Source organism: Crocodylus porosus, unplaced genomic scaffold (genome assembly GCF_001723895.1).
Source record: "Crocodylus porosus isolate Cpor-Errol unplaced genomic scaffold, CroPor_comp1, whole genome shotgun sequence".
In the NCBI taxonomy this organism is placed as follows: domain Eukaryota; kingdom Metazoa; phylum Chordata; order Crocodylia; family Crocodylidae; genus Crocodylus; species Crocodylus porosus.
In genome coordinates, this window is record NW_017728914.1 from 4,487,580 (window position 1) to 4,510,021 (window position 22,442).

Consider the following 22,442-nt stretch of genomic DNA (forward strand, 5'->3'; position numbering starts at 1 on the left):
TTACTTTTTAGCACAATGGGTTTTTGATAGTGTTTCCCTTTATCAGATATGAGGCAGAAACTGCAGACCGTGCAGTTTCAATGACACTCTATATTCATTATGCATTCCTAACAATAATATTTCTAACAAAAATTTCATAGAAACTAAAAAATTCCATAGAATCCAACTTCATTTTTGGGCTTCAAACAGAGAGGTCTCTTGTAGACAGCCCCAGTTAAGGTGAGAAGATCACTACAAAATCAGTTTTCAATGGGAACTGCTGCTGAAGCACTTCCAGTTCACCGAAACAAACTTAACGGACTGTCAGTTAAGTAGATAGGTGGTGATGTGCCTCTATCACTCGTTTAGGAGCCCTTTCTTTTTTTGCGCACTTGTCAAGAGACAGATTTTATAATATTCATTGGCACGCACTGTTCTGGTATCCTGTGCTCTTTTGTGGCTTTTTTAAATATTACTTGGTAGCAAACTTGTCTTTTAGAGTAGTAATGTCACCTTGCACAGTTTTTTTTTTTTTGAAGAGTTTCTAATGCATTTGTAGTTGAAGTTCAGTTTGAGACTCTCTTATATCTGAAACTTCTGTTCTAGGGGGAAAAAAAAGGCATCTTGCTTAATTCTGGTATGCATCTTATCTTGAGTGAGCTTTAAAAAAGATTCTTCCTGAATTTTCCATAAAACTCATCTGAATCTTCCAGGGTGCTGGAGTTGTCATATTGTAACAGTCTGAGTCATTTTACACATGCAGGAGTGATTTCACAGCTAGCAAATCTACAATAACAACCAGTGGATTTCCACAGAGTAAAAAGAATTTAAAAAACATAAATTAGCCTATTTTTATGCTGGATGCCATTTGTGGCTGTGAGCAGGTATGTACCTCCATCCCACTGCCATGCTGGAATTCCACTGACCTCTGTCTCATCCTCCCATTCATCTGCCATGCCTTGATGGTAAAATTTATATTTGGGAGGATGGATGATTCTTTCAGTGAAGTTCAGTCTGACAGGGTCACTGGTCTTCTGTATGGCTACACCTCCCCTACACCCTGCCCATTTCCTCTTGGGTTGATGGTAAATACTCCCCGTTGATCTGGAATGGGGGATGCCTAGTAAAGTCCCTTCTTAGGCTCTGCTGAGCTCTTTAACCCACAGCTCCTTGGCCGCCTCTTTTTCTGGCTGAATCTCTCCTTGAGTTGGATATCAGGTTATCCCTGTGGACGCCCTCTCTCCTTTCTTTCTCTTTGTCATTGTCCCTGTGCCTTCCTTCGTGGGATTCAGTTTCTGTAATTATACGTGGATCAAATTAACTCTTTTCTGTCTCTTCCTGGCCTTACTTCAGGCCTTACAAACTTAATTGCTTTGAAGACCCCAGGTGCAGGATATAGAGTCCTGCTTAACCATAAATCAAACCCATGTGGAATCCTTCTCTCCAGCTCTCTTTGTTTTCAGAAGGAAAGTAAAATCAAAGGGGAATTTCTTATTCTCAGCCTCCAATTCTTCAAATTCCTTCACAAAAAAAATGATCACTATTGTTTCTTCCCAGTTCTGATGGCTTAATTAGGCTGTCACCATCCAGTTTATACCCTGCTCTCCTTCTCCTTGGCATGCTGTGTAAATTCCTTCTTTGCTCTGGCTATCTCAATTTCCTCTAGACCCCTGCTTCTCTTGGTGGGTCCACATTTTCCCTCTACCTGGTGGGCCTCTGCCTGCCATCCTATGGGGATATCTCCTATCTAGTTCTGTCTCTAGGGCTTTGCTCACAGTATCCCACCATCTGCTTTTACTTATATTTCTGGGAAGGCATGGGTGAGCCTTGCTCATGACAGTCCAGCTGGCTGGGATCTCTTCTTAAATCTTCACAGCTCCCAGTCTCTCTGGTTGGTTCCTGCTGTGGGGGATACTTAACACCAAGCCTTTCTTTGGCATCTTCTTTTAAACTGCCTGGTTCTCTCTCCAGGGCAGTAGGTGCAGGCTCCCTGGGGTTCACATTCTCATGTCCCCAGGGCCTGCCTGTTTCCCAGGTTTTCCCTGGACCCTCTTCCCCAGCACACGGGGGATGTGCTGCTCACCCAGACCCATCCCAGTAAGCTTCATGCTGGCACTGTCAGCTATTTGGGAGAATAGCAGGGGCTTGGCTCTGGCCCTAGCCCTTGCTACAGTGGCCTGTTGTGATGTGTAGCTGTGGCAGGAATCTCTACTTGGGCACATTTTGGGTGTTAAGTGTTTGGGGTTTTGAGGGGTTTTTTTAGTAAAGATGATAGAGTGGCCTAATTTTATATAAAGATTTTATGCTTATTCTTTCAGGAGTCTTTTTGTTGCATGTATAGTAATAATATCAGCATCAACTGAGGGGGGAATATATTCCTTAGAATATAGATGCCAAAACTTTGTCAGCTTGTCAAGAGCATATGTCTGGTCTTTGCTTTTATTCCTTGATAGGATTTGCTGTTTGCTTTTGTTCACAACCATTAGAAAATTGTAGATGAACTTTGTTTTCTTTGGGTAATTACAAACATTTGGGCAGGTCAAATCAGGTTCAAAATGGCCACCTGATTTAAACTTGGCTCATCCTGGTGCTGTCTCAGTGAGCACCAATCAGTCTCAACCTGTAACTGTACAGAAGTTCCATGAACACAAAATGGTCTAAAAATTGCCAATCCAGGTTTATCATAAAGTGGGTTCTATGTAGTATCAGACTTGCTCAATTTTATGTCAAACTGGTGCATGGATCTTCTGCCCACTTCCTCTGCGTAGCCAAGGGGCTGGAAAAACCCAGCTACTGGCCCAAGCCCCAGGGCTGGTCTTTTCACTCCCCTTCTCCCCCCACACTAGTCTCTCTTTGCATCCCTTCCCCCACCCCCTGCCCGCCAGCCCTCTCAATTGCCATCTCGCGCTTTTATCAGCATTCACTAGTGCTGGAGCCAAGTAAGTCCTGGTGGGGGGAGGGGTGGGAGGAATGGAGGTGTAGGTTTGCTGGGGGAGACCCCATCCCACCCAGGAGTTGCATCTACCCCCCCATGCCACCCACCAGTCTTGCCTGCCTCCCATACTTCCCACAGGTGGTGCCTGCCCCCCCGTACCCCACATGCAGGTTGTGCCAACCTCCAATCCCCCTCCATCCTGCTGTACCCGCAGCCTCCTAGCTAGCCCCCGCATCGTGACTTACCTGATATCGGGCAGCCATTTTGAATCTATTATAACCTCCCCCTAATGCTTTTGAATGTCTGTACTTGGCCATTATGAAAAAAAATTACTAGGGAAAGCAGCCATAATCTGAGTTTGCCTTTTGGACAGAACTTTAAAAAAAACCCAAACAAACAAAAACAAACAAAAAAACCCCCCTCCACTTTTTGGAATACCTGTTTTAAAATCTACCCTCCATGCACATATTTTTGTGTGCAACACCTTCAAAGTTGCACTAATCTTCCTACAAACTTAGTAGGTTATCAGTTCTGTTAGGCCATAAAAATTACCAAAGCAATACAATATAAATATATTTGTGTTTTGATATAGAAGTATTCGGTCATCTTCAAGAAAAATGAGAACAATGTAGCAGGCTACAGAAATAAACTTTCCATATTTATTCTAAATTTCTTTTGAAGTCTTCAAAAGACATTTCTGGGTGAATTTTTCCCCCCACAACTTCACTGTAGACTCAAGCTGAGCTATAATTCACATATAAACTTGACTGAGATAACACAACCCCAGCTTTTTTATTACAGTACCAGGTCCTTTCCACCAGGCAGGGAGGAAGTGCTTGGATGGAGACAAGCCTTTGTTTAAGAGCATATTCATTTTAGGTAATTATTAGAATTGGCAGAATTAGTGTCAGTAAGTTATTGAACTCCTTTAAGTTTTGGACTCCTTGTGTGTATGTGGAGATGATGCTTTCTCACCTCAGAAGGATGAAATAAAGATAAATTAATTTGTATAAAGTACTTTGAATTTAAGAAGAGCTATACTAGCGTTCAGTATTATCAGCAGAAGAATCATTATGGGATTCATTTGTCTTGAGGTTTAACCCTGATATAGCTAAATGATTTTTTTTCCAAATGTAAATCTTTCTATAACATAAATGTCTTGAAAAAGCTCTTACATTTTTCAAAGCTACAGTGTGTATTTATATTCAGTTTTTGTACTAGTATGTATGGAAGTGCTGTTGTATTCCTGTTCAGTATTCAGACTGGCAGGTTCCCACCACCTTTGTTGAAGTAAAATATGTATATACTTGAAGTTATTATAAATGTCATTGCTGTTTTTGTTTAGAAGTGACTTCTTTGTTGCTTGGGTATTTTGTTATGCTTTTATTCTTTAGCAATATCTTATTACGCACATGCAGAAAGAGTTTCTGAAAGCGGGGAGCTTATAAGTATTCACAGCATGCCTTAGGAAAGAATTTCAGATTACAGTTGTAAATGGCTTAAGCATTGGCTCCCTTCAAGTCTTGTCATTACAGATCCCCATTTTTCAGGTGAGTATGTGTCTTTGTTTCTGAGTTAGAACTGTATATTACATAAGTAAGTTTGTTTTATGGCTTCCCCACCCTGAAAAAAAGCCATTCAAAATATTCCAACTATCGCTTTATCCCAATTTTTTTTCTGAATGGAAACACTCTGCATGTGCTGTGTGATCTACTTTGTTAGCAGATTTATTCCTCGAGCCTAAAAAAATGCATGCCTTGTCTGATACGAAGAGCTTGTGCTTTTGCAAGTAGAAGAGGAAGAATACATTCAAGTTGTTAGTTCTAGCTGTCCCGCTCTTTTGTCTCTACTTTTACATTGATATGGTTTTAGTTACTTACTTTGCCAGCGCTTGAGCCTATACTCATTTTTAATCAAACTATTCAGCACATGCTAAAAACGTGCTTGATTTGATGCTGAGTTGGGTGTATGGGACTGCAGGTCTTTTAAAAATGGTCACACCTCTTCATTCTTCTGTTCTGGCTAAACATGCATTTATTCCCACAGCCCTCCATTTTGATGCAATAAACTGTGAAAGCCTCCTGGACAAACACCATTTTAATTAGAAATTGGGATCTTCATTTTATTTGTTAGAGGGGCACAGGATTATTTTACCTCAGTTGTAGTGCTGTTTCTTTGTATTTTTCTTTCTATTCTAAGAAGCCTCTGACTATTGGATTAGGGTACTATAGTTTTTTTTGATATCCTCCACCCTCACCTGTCCGATTTTTGTTGTAGGGTGTTTCTAGTTCTTTGGTATTTACATCAGACTGGATCACCACTGAGACTGCAACAATGTCATAAGCCTCTCATCTGTCAAATTTCTTCAAATTCCTTTGCCTGATTTTGTGTAAAATAGGGTGTCTCTGTAGAGGAGGTCTGTGGTTGCATAAAGCCTGTTCTATATTTTGATCAAGGTCCTCCATGTACTTCGTGCAAACTAGAGAGAGAGGTAATTAGCTGTGTTAGTCAGACAGGCAGGGCAGGGTGGCACTTCAGAGACTAAGTAGCGAGTGCAAACTGCACCGTATTAGTTGTTTGGCAGAATGCTGGAAGTTCCACCGAGTGTCATTGGGAAGTTGCATGGTCAGCCTTCCATTTTTTTGTCAATCGACAACGAGCCTGCTAGTGGTTACAGAACAGCTTTTGAAACCCCACAGTGTAGTTTAGCACTAGGCATTATATGTATTTTTCTGAATCGAGTTTTAATAGTATGCTGGGCATCTGTGCTTAAAAGCTTAAGCAGCTTGCATCTGAGTGTCTCTTATTTTCTTCATTTCATTTTTGACATCTGAATACATGATGAAGACGATCTATTTTTTTTTTTTTTAAAATGCGTTTTCTCTCTGCAGTTTTGCGTGGTATCTTTAAGAACCTTGTGACAACTTATTATTTAATAGTTAAGAAAACATTTCTCTGCATGGATGCTTATTGTCATGATCTGTTCCATGAATGTCAGTGCTGGTTTTGTATTTTGGGGGTTTTTTTAAGTTTAATTTTCCTTTTCCTCATTCATTTGCAATAGTCCTGTGAGCTGAAAGCCACCTTGAGGGGAGAGGGTGATGCTGTTAGCATACCTAAGGACAGCTTTTTGCCTTTTATTCGTGTTAATGGCATAATTACAGATCATTCTTTTGCCATTTTGGGGTGTTTGAAGCGAGCAAAAACTACTCCTGAATGAAGCTGATACTTAAGAGCTGCTGGGAGGCCAGAAGCAAGGACTTGAATTACCATTATGCTTATGTTTCATTGACCATGATGGCATGAGAACTATCTTGCTTGCAAGATCACCAGACTCATTAATGTTCTGCTCTTTTACTTTCATAATACAGTTTCATACTTGGCAATCTTGGAAAATTGAAAGAGAATGATTTTTCTGCTCTTTTGAGAGGAGCATGAAACTTCACAACTCTGGACAATGCTTATGCTTTACTTTAGAAGAATAATTATCTTGTTTCATTTTTTCAGTCCTGTCAGCTATTTGTTTCCTACTGCTTCCTTCAACATCAGACATGTTGAATGAAAAATTCATAACCTTTGGAAATCAATCAACACTAATTGTCCATTTACATTATTGATCACCTGCTTTCACATTTATTACTGTTAAGATGAGACGTAAACACTTTGTGAATACAGTTGTGTGAAGAGTAGATGTGATAGTCAGCTTTGTATAGATCCATGTTACCAGGTACCTTCTCTAACTTCCAGAAACCTATAGATTCTAGGAAAATACATGTACCTTCCCTGACTCCACTGGCTCAGCTCAAGCCCTCCTTTCTCTTCAATGTCCAGTGACAATTAATTTCACTCTCTAGTCCTGCCCTTCTCTTGAGGAGCTGTTAACTGAAGCTACTACACAGCCCTTTTAGTGTCTGGACAGCTGTATTATGTTGTTTTTTCTCCTTTTCCCTGGGTGGTAGAACAAAAACATTAGTGTTTACTAAGCTGTTAAAAAAGTTTAATTGACAGATTGGACTGTTTTATTTATCTAGTGTCAAAATCTTTCATTATAACTTTCACGTAAATGCTTTAGCAGTTCAATAATATGCATATTCATATACATGGCACATGCACACATTCTCTTGAATTTTTATCTCTGTTGCTTTAATAGTTTATTTCTAGACTTTAAATAGTTTTATTTTTATGTCATTCCTCAGTGTATGTATGCATGCATGCATGCATAGAGGTAACTTTAACTAAAAGGTAACAATTTTACATCTGTTATGGTCCATATGCTCACCTTTTATTTCTTTATGTAGATGAAGGCACACACTTCCATACTTCTCAAAGATAATTTGTGATCTATGAGGATACGTCTGAAGGGAAGGTTTTTGGTGGGTAGGAGACTAAGGGATGCGTGAAGAAATTCTTTTTTGCTCATCGAGAACCTATATTCAGAACTTGCATTCAGAGACCATGCAAGTGCTGAGGTTCTAGGACTACATTTCCAGTACCTCCAGAGCAACTCATGTGTTGCTTGAAAAGCATCTTTGCAGAGTTTTCAAGGCCCGTCTCTACTGAAGCTCTGTCTAAGTAATTGCACCTCTCTATAGTGTATGTATGATGGTTCTGATGAAAATCTTTTTTGAGCTTCCTGTCCTAAGTTTAAGTCACTTATTGGAAGAATAAATGCCATCAGTTATTTAATTAGGAAAGAAGATGAGAGTTTGTATAGTATAGGAGGCAGGGGGTTTTATGGTATCTTTAATTAGAGTTTGGGCCCAACAATAACCTGACAGTACAGGCTTGGGTTTTTTCAGGTTGTTTGATTGGCAAAGATCAGTGCCCATTCAAGGGGAACTTAAGCATACTTTCTGGTGGCCAAACCAAAGGAAGGCTTCCTTCTGGTTGGTTGGGCAGCATGGTTACCTACTGACCAGGAAGGTTTCTTAGTTTTCATAGTGGTAATAGATGATGGAGTAGACTGTCCTATTTAGGTTTCAAGTCTTGCAACAAAAAATTCCCCATGGCAAGAGCTGAAATAAGCACACGCTATTATATTACATAACATTACGTAGGCACTAGGCCTGTGTGAAGTGGCAAGTATTAGATTTGGATTCAGCCAATTCAGAGGGACAGTGATTCAATTTGGTGATTTGAGTCACTGTCCTGATTTGATTCAGATTCGGAGATTTGGTGGTGATTTCGAAACTCATCCATAGACCTTAATGGGAAACGCTAAAATACCTGTAAGTGTTTTATCCGATTTTGCAAAAAAAATTACAACAGCAGGGATGGTAGCCCCTTCTGAGGGCATGAAGCATGCCAAGTTTCAGGGAGATAAGTGCAGGAGTTTCTGTGATACGGGTCCTCAAACTGTTGAAAGCAAAACTTGTATCACTTGTGTGTGTTAAGGGATGTAGGTTGTAGCCATGTTGGTCTAAGGACATGGGCAGACAAGGTCCTTTGGGTCAATCTGATATCTTTTATTAGACCAACTGAATAGTTGGAGAAATATATCTTAGTAAGCTTTTGGGTTTAAAAACCCATTGTCAGGCTGAGGAAGCATCTGCATTTGGGGGGGGGGGTGTGTGTGCTCTTCCTGGATGGAATGAATAGTAAAGAAGCCAGAGGCTGGTATGCATGCAAGAAAGCGCAGTCAGTGAACATGTAAATTGAGGCATCAGGGGGTAAGAGACAGGCTGGGAAGTGGGGGAGGGGGATGTAGCAGGTAAAAGTGGAGAGGTACCTGGGGAGTCAGATGTCAGGCAGGTTATAGTGTGTCATAAATCCAATGTCTATATTGAGTCCATGAGTTTTTTGTATCTAGAAGGTTGATGAAGTGAAGTTCATAGGCTCATCTGTGAAAAGTGTTTTGTAAATTCAAACAAGCACTGAACCTTGGTAGCCTCATCACCAGAAGCAAACTTCCTCCAGCCCAAAACACACTGAATAGATCCAGACCATGCCAAGACAGAAAATGCAAAAGCTGCCAACATATCTTCAGTACCCCCACAATTACTACACCCCACAACAGAGCCATCAGCATCCCTGCATCATACAGCTGCACCTCCAGAAATGTAATATATCTCATCCAAGACACCAAATGCCCTGATGAAAAATACATAGGAGAGACCAAACAACAACTGTGCACCAGAATGAATGCACACCGGAAATAGCAGATGCTGCGGGCGGCACGGCCGGGAGCGGAGCTGGGAGCACGGCAGGCACTGCCCCCCATGCACACCGGAAATATATTAAAGACGAGAATACCCAATTACCTGGGGGGGGGGGCGCATTTCTCACAAGAAAAGCACTCTCTCCAGTCTCTCAGTTCTAATCTTCAAAGGGAACTTACAAATCACTTCTCAGAGATGAGCCTATGAACTTCACTTCATCAACCTCCTGGATACAAAAAAACATGGATTAAATATAGACAATTGGATTTGAGACGCATTATAACCTGCCTGACATGCAACTCCCCAGATACCTCTCCACTTTTACCTGCTACATCTCCCTTCACCCCTCCTCACTCCCACCAGCCTGTCTCTCACCCCCTGATTTTTGGGTTGGAGCATTTTGACTGCACTTTTATCTACCCAATCTCACAGTGGTAAAACTTGTGTTGTATTGGTGTCCTGCCTGTGCCTGATTGTCATAGTTGCTTGACCTGTAAGGGAGAGTTGGTGGAGGCTGATTGAGCATGCTGGTGTTGTTCCTTCTGTAAGGTATGAAAGCCTTTTTAAGTTCAGCAGGGAGCTAATGATACTCTGATAGAGCTAAACCTCCTAAGGGTTTAGCTTCAAAGGGGTTTCAAACTGTCCTGGCCAGATAGCTCTGTTGTTCATGCATCCATGTCTTGCATTTTTTGCATGAAATAAAGGGGTCAGCCCCTATCTAATTTTGTATTTGCTTGAGTTTTTAAATATTCAGAAACCTAGCTCTCAAAAGATGTGTTCACATTATGGGTATAATTACAGAAGTTGCTCCTGCAAATTTAGATCCCCTGTGATTTTTATTGTCAAGAATGAATCCTTGGGGGTATAAAATACCCTGTACATGTTCCATATTTTAGGCATTTGGCTTCTACAGCTTTGAATATGTTTAGCCACTGAATGAGCCATGCCTGTTCTTGTAAGAGATCACAGATTTCTTTTTTGAGAAAAGGAGATGTTAGGAGAAGGAGTAGGCTTCTATATGTTGAGCTGCAGGTTCTGCTCAAACTTTCTTATGATAAGTTGGAAAATTACAAGGATTCAGTTACCAAGAACTCTGTGCCACAGCCTGTCATCCAGACAAAAGTGATTTGATGGGAGACAGCATTAGGCTGGTTGGGTATATTTGTAGGTCTTGTATTACACCAATCAGACGGGGATCTTGCCTGTGCCACTAAGTAGGACACATTAAGGACATGTTAAGGTTAGCCAAAGCTTTCCAATAGTTTTACTGAAATAATGAATCCATCTGAATCCCTGTAGTTTATTATTGACCCAAACCTAACTCTAAAGTATTTTTGTGCAACTGTCTGAAATATTTATGTTAGTGCCGGCAATAGTCAGACATGAAATACATAGTTAAACCATAAGGATATGTTTAATTTTCATAAAACCTGGTGTGTACAATCAAGGAAATATAAAGTTTATTCCATTTCTTTAGGTCATTGCAGATTTGCATGAAGGTAAATTTAATTTTAAAAGATTCATTTATACTAGATCAAATGCCTTGCTTCCAGGTATTTAAAAAAGGAACTCACTGCCTTATCTACAGGGAATCTATCTTGTGGAATTATCATAATCTGTTGTGGTAGTTGACAGAAAATGTTTCAGGCTAATAATAGCAAATATGAAAACCTGGATAGTCTCAGGGGGCATTGCAGATGTTTAGTGTTCTGAAAAGTAATGGGGTTATGGCCACTAGCTGTCGTCCCTTCTTCTTTTCTCCATACGAGTCCTCATACCAGGTAGTCTACTCACTCAGTTACCTTTCCTTATGCATATGATTTGCTATCCTCTCTGACTTGTGACTATGCACTATTCATACCATCCTTTGTGCTTGAACCAGCCAGTCTCTTGTTCTGTGCAACAAGTGATTTGACCCAAGCTTCTTCATCTTTCTTCTCCAAACTTTGTTCCCCAAAGCTTTGTGTTCTGCTTAGCTTTCCCGCAAGGGCAGTCTCTCCAGTGTGACTCCTCCTGGTCTGCTGCCTAATTCTTTATCCTCAGAGACCCGTGAGCTGCACATGGCTAATGGATTGGCCGTTTTCAGAATGGAACATAACTATTGTAGCACCTCACTGATTCACAGACCATTGCTGAAGACTGAATTTTTTAGATTAGCAATTGGAATGAACAAATTGGGGTTTTTGCTTCATAAAAATACTTGCTTCATCTAATTTTGAAAAGTTTATTATAGCCTTAATTTGTGTTTTTTTCCCATAATGTTCTGGAAAAATTGTATATTTTTTGCTGTGTGGTGATTTTACTTAGTCTAGGGTTAAGCCTCAGCCTCCTTCATGTCTAATTCAGGATGGTACTGTCAGGGAAGCACTGGTGCTCCAGTTGGGAGGAGCACATTCAGCACAAGAGTATGCCAATAATGGTTCAGTCTGAATGCATCATTGTGACTCACATCCATCATTTTTGTCAAGATTTTCATGTCACAAGCACAGCTGCAAGATTCCTCAGGAATTAGGTGGATTTACAGACAAGTTCTGAAGCCCTTGTTCAGTTTTTACTAGGGCAAAACTCCTTTTTTCATCTTTTCTTTAAAAGATTACTTAAAGCAAACCTTGACTGTATTGCTTTGTTAAAGTGCTTCAAAAAGGCCTTCGAGGTTAACTTGCATGTTTTCCATTGTGCTTGAGTGGAAGAGGAATGCTCAGGAGTGGCCAAGGAGGCTTTTTACTACTTCAGTCCTCTAAGAAATGATGAATTTCTGTTGAACCTCCCTTTGAGCTGGGAGGACTTTTTGGCTCTGGATCACAAAGGTGTTTTGGCAAAGCAAATATTCTGCCACCTGGAATGCACCAGATTGCACCAAAGGAGCAGACAACCTTACATGCACATTTCAGCTTCTTTCTTTCTGCTTTGTGATCAGTTCCTAATGTTGTTATATTTACAGTAGCAGATCATGAGTAAAAAATCCAAAAACATCTTAAACAATTTAGGGTCAGGTTTCCAAAAGGACACTAGCTCCCTTAAATGAGCCATGGCCACTGAAAGTCCACTTAACTAAAATTGTGACCTACAAAAGGCAGTTATAGCTATTTTATATTTTACATCACAGGTGAAGGGAGGAGGTCGTGGCGTCCACCTTTTTATATACTATGCCTGTATAATGCTTAACTCAGTGGTTCAAACCCTCCTCAGTTTGAGGAGGTTCAGAGTCTCATCTTTTTCTTCCTCAGAGTGTACTCACGCCTGAGCTGTACATCAGATTGGGGAAGGAGTTCTTCCCTTTCCTCCTGTTACAGCTGGGCCGCAGAAAGGAAGGAATTCATTGAGCAGAAGGAGAGAGCACCAAAAGACAAGAACTTGGGATTCCCTCCTCTCAGGTGACTGCTTACCAGAGTCAAATCTAGTTTGTACTCTTTCTTCCTGGCCCCCATGAACCTTGCATTTCCCTTGCTTTGTGCTGGGAAATGGAGCATAAGGGATCTGAGCCTCAGTGGAAAGAACAAGCTTTTTGATTACGCTTTAGAATCCTCTGCCGTGAGCTCTAGAAGGTCTCCAGCGCCTTTTATCTCTTCTCCTGTTAAGAACATGGGATGGAAATAGGAGTGAAGAATGGGGATGTCTGAGACAGTCTTATCCTTGTGTAATGATGGCCTTAGCTCTAAATTTCTTAGTCCTGAATTACTTTCTTAGTCCTTGTTTCTATCTCCAGGTAACAATGTACTGCTATTAACACAGGAACACAATCATCTGTACTCGCAGGTGCCATGCCCAGCATGCTCTGTGTGCTGGGCAAGGTCAGGCCCTCTATAGAATTTTTTTCCCTTCTGGAATAATGTTGCAGAATTTCATACATGAATCATGAATGTGGACCATGACCTATCGGTGTAATCTAAGAAAAAGCTCAATGCATCTTCAAATTTATCTCTTCCCCTCTTGTACTTTATCCGATTTTTCTCACTAAAATTTCAGTCTGATTTAAGGCTAGTAGTCTGTTCCGCCTCTACTGGGAAAGCAGTTGCTTTTCAGTGCTTTTAAAATTATTCTTTTTGACAACTGATTCAATCTGCATCCAGATTGCCTGCCTTGATTAAATGTTCCTCAGAAGTGAAGTGTCATTTCCCTGCGTAGAAGTATGTTTCCATATAGCCAGTGTCCATAATTACAGAATCATAGAAAATTAGGGTTAGAAGGGACCTCATGAGGTAATCTAGTCCAACCGCCTGCTCAAAGCAGGCCCATCCCCAACTAGATCATCCCAGTCAAGGCTTTGTCTAGCTGGGTCTTAAAAACCTCCAAGGATGGATGTTCCACCACATCTCTGGGTATCCTGTTCCAGTGTTTTACTACCCTCCTGGTGAGAAAATTCTTCGTAATATCTAACCTAAACTTCCCTTGCTGCAATTTCAGACCATTATTCCTTGTTTGGTCATCTCACCACTGAGAAGAGTCTAGCTCCATCATCTTCTTTCGAACCCCCCTTCAGGTAGTTGAAGGCTAATTATAATTTCTGTCCATTTCTCCATATCTGCATGGCTTTGTGACTATTTGTATTGTGTTGATTAGGTCATGTGTGTGTTTTCAGTACTTACGCCAAAAATATGTAGATCTTGGATCCAATCCTGCAGTTGTTCAGTAGTGGTAAATTAGATTTTTAAAACATGATTTTACATTTGTGCCTTTTGATTATTTCATGAATTTCTTACATTTTTAGGGTTGGAAGGAACCTCAGTAGAACATTTGAGTCTGACCCCCTGCCCTAGGCAGGAAAGAGCGCTGCGGTCAAATGACCCCAGCTAGGTACTTGTTTAGCCTCCTCTTAAAGATCTCTGAGCTAGGGGAGAGCACCACCTCCCTTGGAAGCCCAGTCCAGATTTTGGCAACCCTCACCATATAGACATCTTTCCTAATGTCTAATCTAAATCTGCACTCTATCAGTTTATGGCCATTGTTCCTAGTAATCCCAAGGGGTGCCCTGGTAAACAGTGTTCGCTATTCCTTGCTGTCCCCTTACCCCTCCAATGAATTTGTAGATAGCCACAAGATCCCCTCTCGGCCTCCTTTTGCGGAGGCTGAAGAGATTCAGATCCTTCAATCTCTCCTCATAGGATCTTTACCTGTAGGCGCATAACCATATGAGTAGTCTTCCTCTGAGCCCTCTCAAGGTTATCCACTTCCATCTTGAAGTGCGGTGCCCAGAACTGGACGTAGTACTCCAGCTGCGGGTCTTACCAATGCTGCATAGAGGGGAAGTATCACCTTCTTAGATCTGCTTATGATGCACCTAATGCATACAAGAGTGCAGCTGGCTAAACTTATCACTTTGTCACATTGGCGACTCATGTTAATTTCTGGAGTCAACTATGACTCTGAGATGCCTTTCTGCTGCTGTGCTGCTTAGAAAATCAAGTCCCAGCCTGTAGGTATGTTGGTGATTCTTCCTCCCTAGGTGTAGCACGTTGCACTTATCCTTGTTAAACTGCATCCTATTCTGCTCTGCCCACATTCCCAGCCTACCTGAATCGGCTCCCTGCCCTCCAGCGTGTTTACTTTGCCCCGTAATTTGGTGTCGTCCACAAATTTGGATGGAGTGCTTTTCATATCCTCATCCAAGTCACGGATGAAGATATTGAACAGCGCTGGTCCAAGGACCGAACCTTGGGGAACTCCACTTTCCACGTTTTTCCAGGTCGAAAATGACCCATCCACTACCATCCTCTGTGTGCGCCCCATAAGCCAATTCTCCACCTGTTTAGGAATCTATGCCACAATCGCCTAATTTGTTTATAAGAATGGGATGCGACTCTATCAAAGGCTTTTTTAAAATCCAAGTAGATGAAATCTACCTCAACTCTTGCATCTAAGCATTTTGTGTCCTGGTCATAAAAAGAAACAAGGTTAGTCAGGAAGAATCTACCTGCTATGAAACCATGCTGGTGTTGCCCTTCAGCATTATTTTTCCTATTGGGCTCCCACAGATGTGATCTTTAATAATTTTTTCCAGGGTTTTCCCAAGGATAGAGGTGATGCTAACCAGCCTATAGTTACCTGGATCATCCTTTCTCCCTTTCTTGAAAATAGGGGCCACCTTTTTCCAGTCCTCTGGGACCCATCTTGAGTGCTATGAATGCTCAAACAACCTCACCAGTGGTTCTGCAGTGACACTGGCCAATTCCTTCAGCACCCTTAGATGAAGATTGTCCAGGCCTGCTGACTTAAACATGTCCAGCCCTTTCAAATGTCCCTTCACTAGGTTAGCACTAACTGTTGGTGGGTTGGAGTCCCTCTTGTGCCTTTCTGTACCATCTTTGGGAGATATGTCTTTATCCATGTTTAAGAATACATGCAAAGAACTCATTTAGGAGTGCAGCTTTGCCTCTCCTATCTGTTACCAATTGTCCTAGTCTGTTTTGTTACTATGCATCTTCTTTTTGTTCACTATGTATCTAAAGAAAGACTTTTTGTTGTGTCGAATTTTGTAGCCAGCCTGAGTTCCATTTCTGCTTTGGCCTTCCTTAACTGATTCCCTGCAAGTGTAAGCCAAGCAGGTATACTCTTCCTTGATGGTTACCCGCTGCTTTCACAGTCTGTATGACTCTTTTCCTCCCTAGGCTCTCCTGGATTTCCCTGTTCAGCCAAAACGTTTCTTAGCTCTTTTGCCTCCCTTTGTATGCACTGGGATGGTCCCCTTTTGTGCCTGAAGGATCATTCCCCTGAAGAATGCCCACCTTTCCTGAACTCCCACCTTACCAGTGTTCTTGCCCTTCAATGCCTCACTTACTAATCCCCTGAGCTCATCAAAGTTAGTCTTTCTGAAGTCTAGCACTTCTGCCCTACTAGTTATCTTTCCTACCTTTTCACTGGATAGTGAATTCTAACAATTGGTGGCTCTGTTAGGGCTGTGTGAAGCTTCGGTTCCTGATTCGATTTGGCGGAGATTTGGTCCGATTTGGTGGCCGAATGTCCAAATCCGAATTGAATTGGAGGACCCTTTAATTTCTCTGAATCAAAATAGAACCGTCTGAATCGATTTGGAGATTCAGACATAAGGACAGCTTTACATGTTTTTTCTACGTACCTCTAGGTAGCAGGTGGCTCATGAGTGCTGCAATGCTGGGGCACATAGAGTGTCCCACAGAAGCATGGGGGGCTCCCCAGCGTGCTCAACAGCAGACCTAGAAGTGGACCAGAAGCACTTCCAGTCCACTTTTGGGTCTGCTGGGGAGCATATGGGGGGGGGGAGCCCGCACCCTCCCGGCTCAGTGACTGGTGCCTCCTGGGTCTGGAGGGACACTCAGGGTCCCCCTGCAGCCAATCGCTGGGCAAGTGGGGCCCTCAACACGCTCCCTGGCCAAAGTGCTTCCCGTCCACTACTGGGTTCACTGCCGAGCACAGGGAGGGCCCTCCCGCACTCCTGTGGTATGCTCCATGCGCTCCAGCATCATGGCAATTGTGAGCTGCCCCTGCTACCTCAAGATATGTGGAAAAAGCTTTTAAAACTGTCTATGTTCAGATCACTGATTCTCTGAAACAGCATCGAATCTTCAAATTCAGATTTGGCTGAATCGAATTGGGGACAGAGATCCAAATCGACAAATCAAATCACTATTCCTGATTTGGGCTGAATCCAAATTGAATGGGGCCCACTTCACACACCCCTAGTCACTATCCCCTAGGTTACCCTCTATCTTCAGATCACCCACCAGGTCATCCCCTGTAGCAAGCACTAAGTCCACTAAGGCATTTTCCCTAGTGGGATCATATACCTCCTGCATTAGATGAAGGTCCTGTATGCTGGTTAAGAACCTATGTGAATGGGCAGATCTAGCTGATTGCTGCTCTCAGCAAATGTCAGGGTAGTTTAGGTCACCCATGACAACCATGTCCCTTGAGTGTACTGCCTCTGAGAGCTGCCTCAAGAATTCCAGGTCTAACTCATCCTCCTGGTGTGATGGTTTGTAATAGACCCACACTACGAAGTCTCTTTCCCTTCGACCCCCTTGTATTCTGACCCACAGTACCTCAATTTGCCCCTCATCTGATCCCATCTCGATTATTGATGACATATATTGCTCCTTAACATAGAGAGCAATGCCTACCCCCTTTTTCCCTACTCTATCTTGTCTGTACAGCCTATAGCTCTCAATGCCTACTGCCCAATCGTGGGTAGGGTCCTGCCAGGTTTTTGTTAACCCAACCAGGTCAAAATCTTTGTTTGCAAGCAGTAGTATGATGAGTTCCTCCTGCTTCTTCCCTATGCTCCTAGCATTAGTATAGAGACACCTAAGATCCCTGATGGGTTCCTTTGGTACCCCACTGTCCTCATGCCTAATGGGCCCCTTGGTACTTACGTGGACTGTTCCAGCATGTGGCTTGTGCTTCATTGATCCTAGGTTCACTCTGTCTTCAGCATCCCTGGCCCCCAACAAACCTAGTTTAGAGCCCTGTGTAGGAGATCGGCCAACCTGCAAGAGAACAGATGCTTACCTTTTGAAGAAAGATGTAGACCATCACATCCCAGCGTGCCCCTTTCATAGAAGTGAGGATCGTGGTTGAAGAAGCCAAAACCTGCACTATGGCACCAGCTCTGGTGCTGTAAGTTGACCTCTCCAATGCAGCTGCTGTGATGCTGGCCATGACTGCTGACCAGGAGGATAGATGAGAAGACCACCTGCACCCCTGAACTCCTAAGCCTGGCTCCCAGAGCCATGTAGTCACTCATTACCCAGTCTGTACTACTCCAGGCCGCATCATTTGTACCCACATGGATGAGGAACGTGGGATAGTAGTCGGAGGGCCAGATGAGGTCAGGAATCCTTGTGGAGACTTTCTAAATCCATGCTCTTGGCAAGCAGCATTCCCCTCCCCCCCCAATACCATGGGATCCGGGCGACAGATGACTCCCTCCATTTCTCTCAGGAGGGTGGACTTCAGTGAGCTAAGTTCCCTCACCTGCCCCTCCAGGGCCTCAAGCACATGTGGGACAGGTGAGGGGATCCCTGGTACCCCTGGCCCCTCCAGGCCCCAGAGGTCCTGCCAGGTAATCCCCGCAGACAGGGGGCCAGGGTGCTGCCAACCCCTCACAAGGGCTTTGTTTGGATGGAGGCCTCAGAGGAGCCCTGGGTAGGAGGCAGCGCCAGGACAGGCTCCTTGGCTGCATGCCGTGTCTTTACTATGATTTAAGACTCCTCCTCTTCTGCTCACCTGAAGTCTCTGTCCGAGGCTGCTGACACCTAGAGTTCAGGCCCCTCCTGAGCAAACTCCTGGTAAGCTCCGGCACACCACAGAAGAGCGCACCTGTTTGTGTGGACTGTTCACATGGCTTGGGAGTGCAGCTGTCTCCTGCCACCACTATATAGGGATCAGAGGGTGGGAAAACCCTTCCAGGTCCCCTACAGCTAGCCCCTCACTCACCCCACTTACCTCTCTGGTGATTCCTTGCCCAGCAGAGACTGGTCGCTCTGGTGTGGTATGGTCAGGGGGATCAGAGGGCACATGCGTGCTGCTATACACGTGTGCCTGCTTTGACGTCCAGGCCCAACTGATGTAGGTTTGAATATCCTGCACCTACCAAGGCCACTCAGCTGTAGGCGTGGCTTGCCTTGCGCAGAAGAGTCTGTCTGCAGCCCCTCCCCCCAAGGAAATGCTGCTCCAGTTACTAAAACAGTGGATTTTTTCCTGGTGCCTTTCACTCTGACTCTTCTTTACACTGATCTCCCATGTGGACCCCAAGTATATTGGGATGCTACTTACTATACTTTATAAGGAATTAATGGAAATCAGATTTTTGGTGAACACAAGCTGATCTTTCTCAGTAACTTGGTCGGTTTACTCACAAGGAATGTTTTAGCTTTGTTCATTCATAGATTACAGCTGTAATTAATGCAAGAGGCAATAATTTTTTGTGGGTGATTATCTTTTATTGGACCAGTTGCATGGCTGAGATACCATTAGGTCATCTGTAACTAATGGCATAGTTCAGTGGCTCTAGCTGTTTGGGTTTTTTTTTTTTTTTAAATTCTTTTATATATGTGGTTATCAAATTGAACTTGCAAATGTTCCCTTATTTTGTTCTGTGCATTCTGTCTCATGCTGTCTTTCCTACTTAATCATCTTGTGTGGTTTTTTTTTTTTTTTTTAAAGAAACTCAAAATATCCACTATGCTTTCTTGAATTAGTGAGAGCGAGTTCCCCTTGGAATCCAAAATGAATGCATCTGTGATGTACATTGAAAAGTTAATCAATGTTTCTTGAATCTAGGAGTTTTTGCCTTTTATTCTATCCTAAATAAGCATTTAAATAAATGTTTTTGTTTTACTGTAAGAGCCTCCCCTCAACTTTTCAGGAAACTGAGAGGTGGGGGGCTGGAATCTCTCTCCTTTCCCAAGCACACATCTATGATGTAAAGCCAGGGAATTTCATTTCTTTGGGTCTGCCTTCAACTACTTTCCAGGTCTTACAAAAACTTCCATCTATCCCCTATTCAAGTTTAATTATTTGTAACTTGTTTTACCTTTACCCTGTTTAATCCTTGAGGAACTGTAGATTTCAATTAAGGTTAAAGTTTCTGATTCAAACTATTTAACCTCTATGTAGAGATTTTTCCACGTTTCCCCCATGACATTTAATGCTGCAAGAAGTTTTGCTTGGGTCCAGAGACATGGGTTTTCTGTAAAATTTTGAATTGGAAAATTTTCCAATGCCCTAAATAGAGCATGATCTGATTTAGCATGTTTATTTGACTTATATTTAGTAAACAAAACAAAAAAGTATACCCATGTTAATTTTATGTCCCAATAGCCACAAGTATTTGGTGGGGAGGGGGAGTGGGGGTGAAGTGAGAGACACCTAACTGTGGGCATTTACCACAGGCCACTGAACCAAGGGGAGGAGCTTGATCTGGAGTTCTCTCAAGAACTGACAGAGGCTATACATGCAAGGGACTTGGTTGTCATGGGCGACTTCAACTACCCGGACATAGATTTCATAGACATATGGGCTGGAAGGGACCCCGGAGGATCATAGAGCCCAGCCCCCTGCCCCAGGGGCAGGAAGTCAGCAGGGATCATAGGATCCCAGCAAGATAAGCATCCAAATGTGTCTTGAAGGCATTCAAAGTGGGTGCTTGAACCGCCTCCAGCAGCAGTCTGTTACAAACCTTGGGGGCTCAGACAGTGAAGAAGTTCTTCCTTATGTCCAGCCTGAAATGTTTATGGAGGAGTTTGTGACCATTTGACCTTGCCATCCCTTGGGGCGCTCTAGTGAACAGACATTCCCCCAGATCCTGGTGAGCACCCCTTATAAACTTATAGGTGGCCACCAGATCACCCCTGAGCCTGCGCTTTTCCAGGCTGAATAGCCCTATTGCTCTCAACTTCTCATCATAAGGTCTGTCTTCCTGACCTGATCATGCGTATGCCTCTCCTCTGCACCCTCTCAAGCTTCTCCATATCCCTTTTGAATTGTGAACCACAAAACTGGACGCGGTACTCCAGCTGTTGCCTCACCAAGGCCGAGTACAGCAGGAGAATGACATCCCGGGATCTGCTTGAGAACCATCTATGGATGCAAGCCAGAGTTTTGGTCACTTTACTAGCCACAGCATCACACTGAAGGCTCATGTTCATCTTGTGGTCAACCATGACACCCAAGTCCCTTTCATCTGTAGTGCTAACCAGTGTAGCACTACTGAGCCTATAAGCATGGTGCAGATTTTTCCTCCCAAGGTGAAGAACCTTGCATTTTTCGGTGTTGAACACCATCAGGTTCTCGTCCGCCCATTTCATGAGTCTGTCCAGATCCACCTGGATCAGCTTCCTATTCCCAGGTGTGGATGTTTTACCCAAGTTTGGTGTCATCGGCAAACTTGGCCAGTCCACTTCTGACACCAATGTCCACATCATTGATGAAAATGTTAAACAGTGTAGGCCCTAGGATAGAGCCTTGAGGGACCCCACTGGTCACAGTGCAATAAGACGATTGGCTCCCACAGAACACCACCCTCTGGGTCCTACCGTGGAACCAGTTCCCCAGCCAGTAGATTGTGGTGATGTCAATGCCGCAATTAGCCAGTTTAGGCAAGAGGTGATCATGGGATACCAGATTGAAGGCTTTTTTGAAGTTGAGGTATACAACACCGATCTCTTCCCCCTTGTCCAGGTGATAAGTCACCTGGTCATAAAAGGAAATGAGATTGGTTAAGCAACACCTACCTGCAACAAACCCATGCTGGGTATCCCTCAGGATATTGCCTTCAGCTAGTCTGTTAAGGATGGCCTCCTTGATAATCTTTTCCAAGACCTTCCTCAGGATAGAGGTCAGGCTGATGGGCCTGTAGTTTGCTGGATGTACTTTCCTCCCTTTTTTGAAGATAGGCACCACGTTGGCCTTCTTCCAATTATTGGGCACTTCACCAGAGTGCCAAGAGCTCTCAAAGATCCGTGCCAGGGCCTGAGCTATGATGCTCGCCAGCTCCCTGAGTACCCTTGGGTGTAACCCATCAGGGCCGGCTGACAAAGGTATCCAACCTGTCAAGGTATTCCTTCACGAGGTCAGCTTCGATTGGGAGGAATGCTTGGCTACGTCGGATTGGTCATGTAGCTTCCTAACTGTAATTGAGGAGCTCTTTCTGGCCCAGGAAGTGCAAGGGCCAGCCAGAGGTACTGCTATCCTATACTTGTTCTTGGCCAAAGGAGATGATCTGGTGTGTGGCTTGAACATTGAGGGTAGCCTGGGCAATAGCGAGCATGAGCTCATCAGGTTCACTGTCTGCAGCAAGGTTGACAAATTAACTAGCAGGATTGAAGTCCTGGACTTCAAAAATGCTGACTTCAACAGGCTCAGGGCATTAGTAGGGGAGGCGATGCGTGACCAGGGATGGAAGGTGAATGGGGTACACAGAGTGGTTGTTCCTGAAGGACATGATCCTCGAAGCACAAAAGAAAACTGTTCCCATGAAGAGGAAGGGTAGCAGAAGGGCTGACAAGCCACCCTAGCTCAATAGGGACATTGCAGTCCTCTTGAAAAAGAAAAAAGAGGCATGCACTCAGTGGAAGCTAGGGACAGTTCTCAAGGAGATCTATACAACAGGGGTCTGCACCTGTAGAAAAATGATTAGGAAAGCTAAGGTGGCGACTGAGTTTAAGTTAGCCAAGGGAGTCAAGGACAATTAGAAGTTTCATACCTTCTAGGGTTGGAAGGGACCTGAGCAGATCATCTAGTCCAACCCCTGCCATGGCAGGAAAGAGTACTGGGGTCAAACGACCCCAGCAAGGTGTACATATAGACCCCCAGGGTAGGAGCCATCACCACTTCTCTTGGAATTTGGTTCCAGACCCTAGCTGCCCTGACACTGAAGTAGCGCCTCCTGATATCTA

At 43.4% G+C, this 22,442-nt stretch overlaps 1 protein-coding gene and 1 long non-coding RNA gene across 5 annotated transcripts in view; one reads left to right on the top strand and one right to left on the bottom strand.

The window, feature by feature from the left end:
• Positions 1 to 14,318, bottom strand: part of LOC109309933 — a 20,379-nt gene extending 6,061 nt beyond the window's left edge. Inside the window, exon 1 of the long non-coding RNA XR_002101086.1 lies at positions 14,299 to 14,318. This is a non-coding gene — a long non-coding RNA (uncharacterized LOC109309933). The remainder of the gene's footprint in view (positions 1 to 14,298) is intronic.
• The window catches only part of SIL1 (SIL1 nucleotide exchange factor), a 234,451-nt gene that overhangs the window by 74,617 nt on the left and 137,392 nt on the right, over positions 1 to 22,442 (top strand). The window lies entirely within an intron of this gene.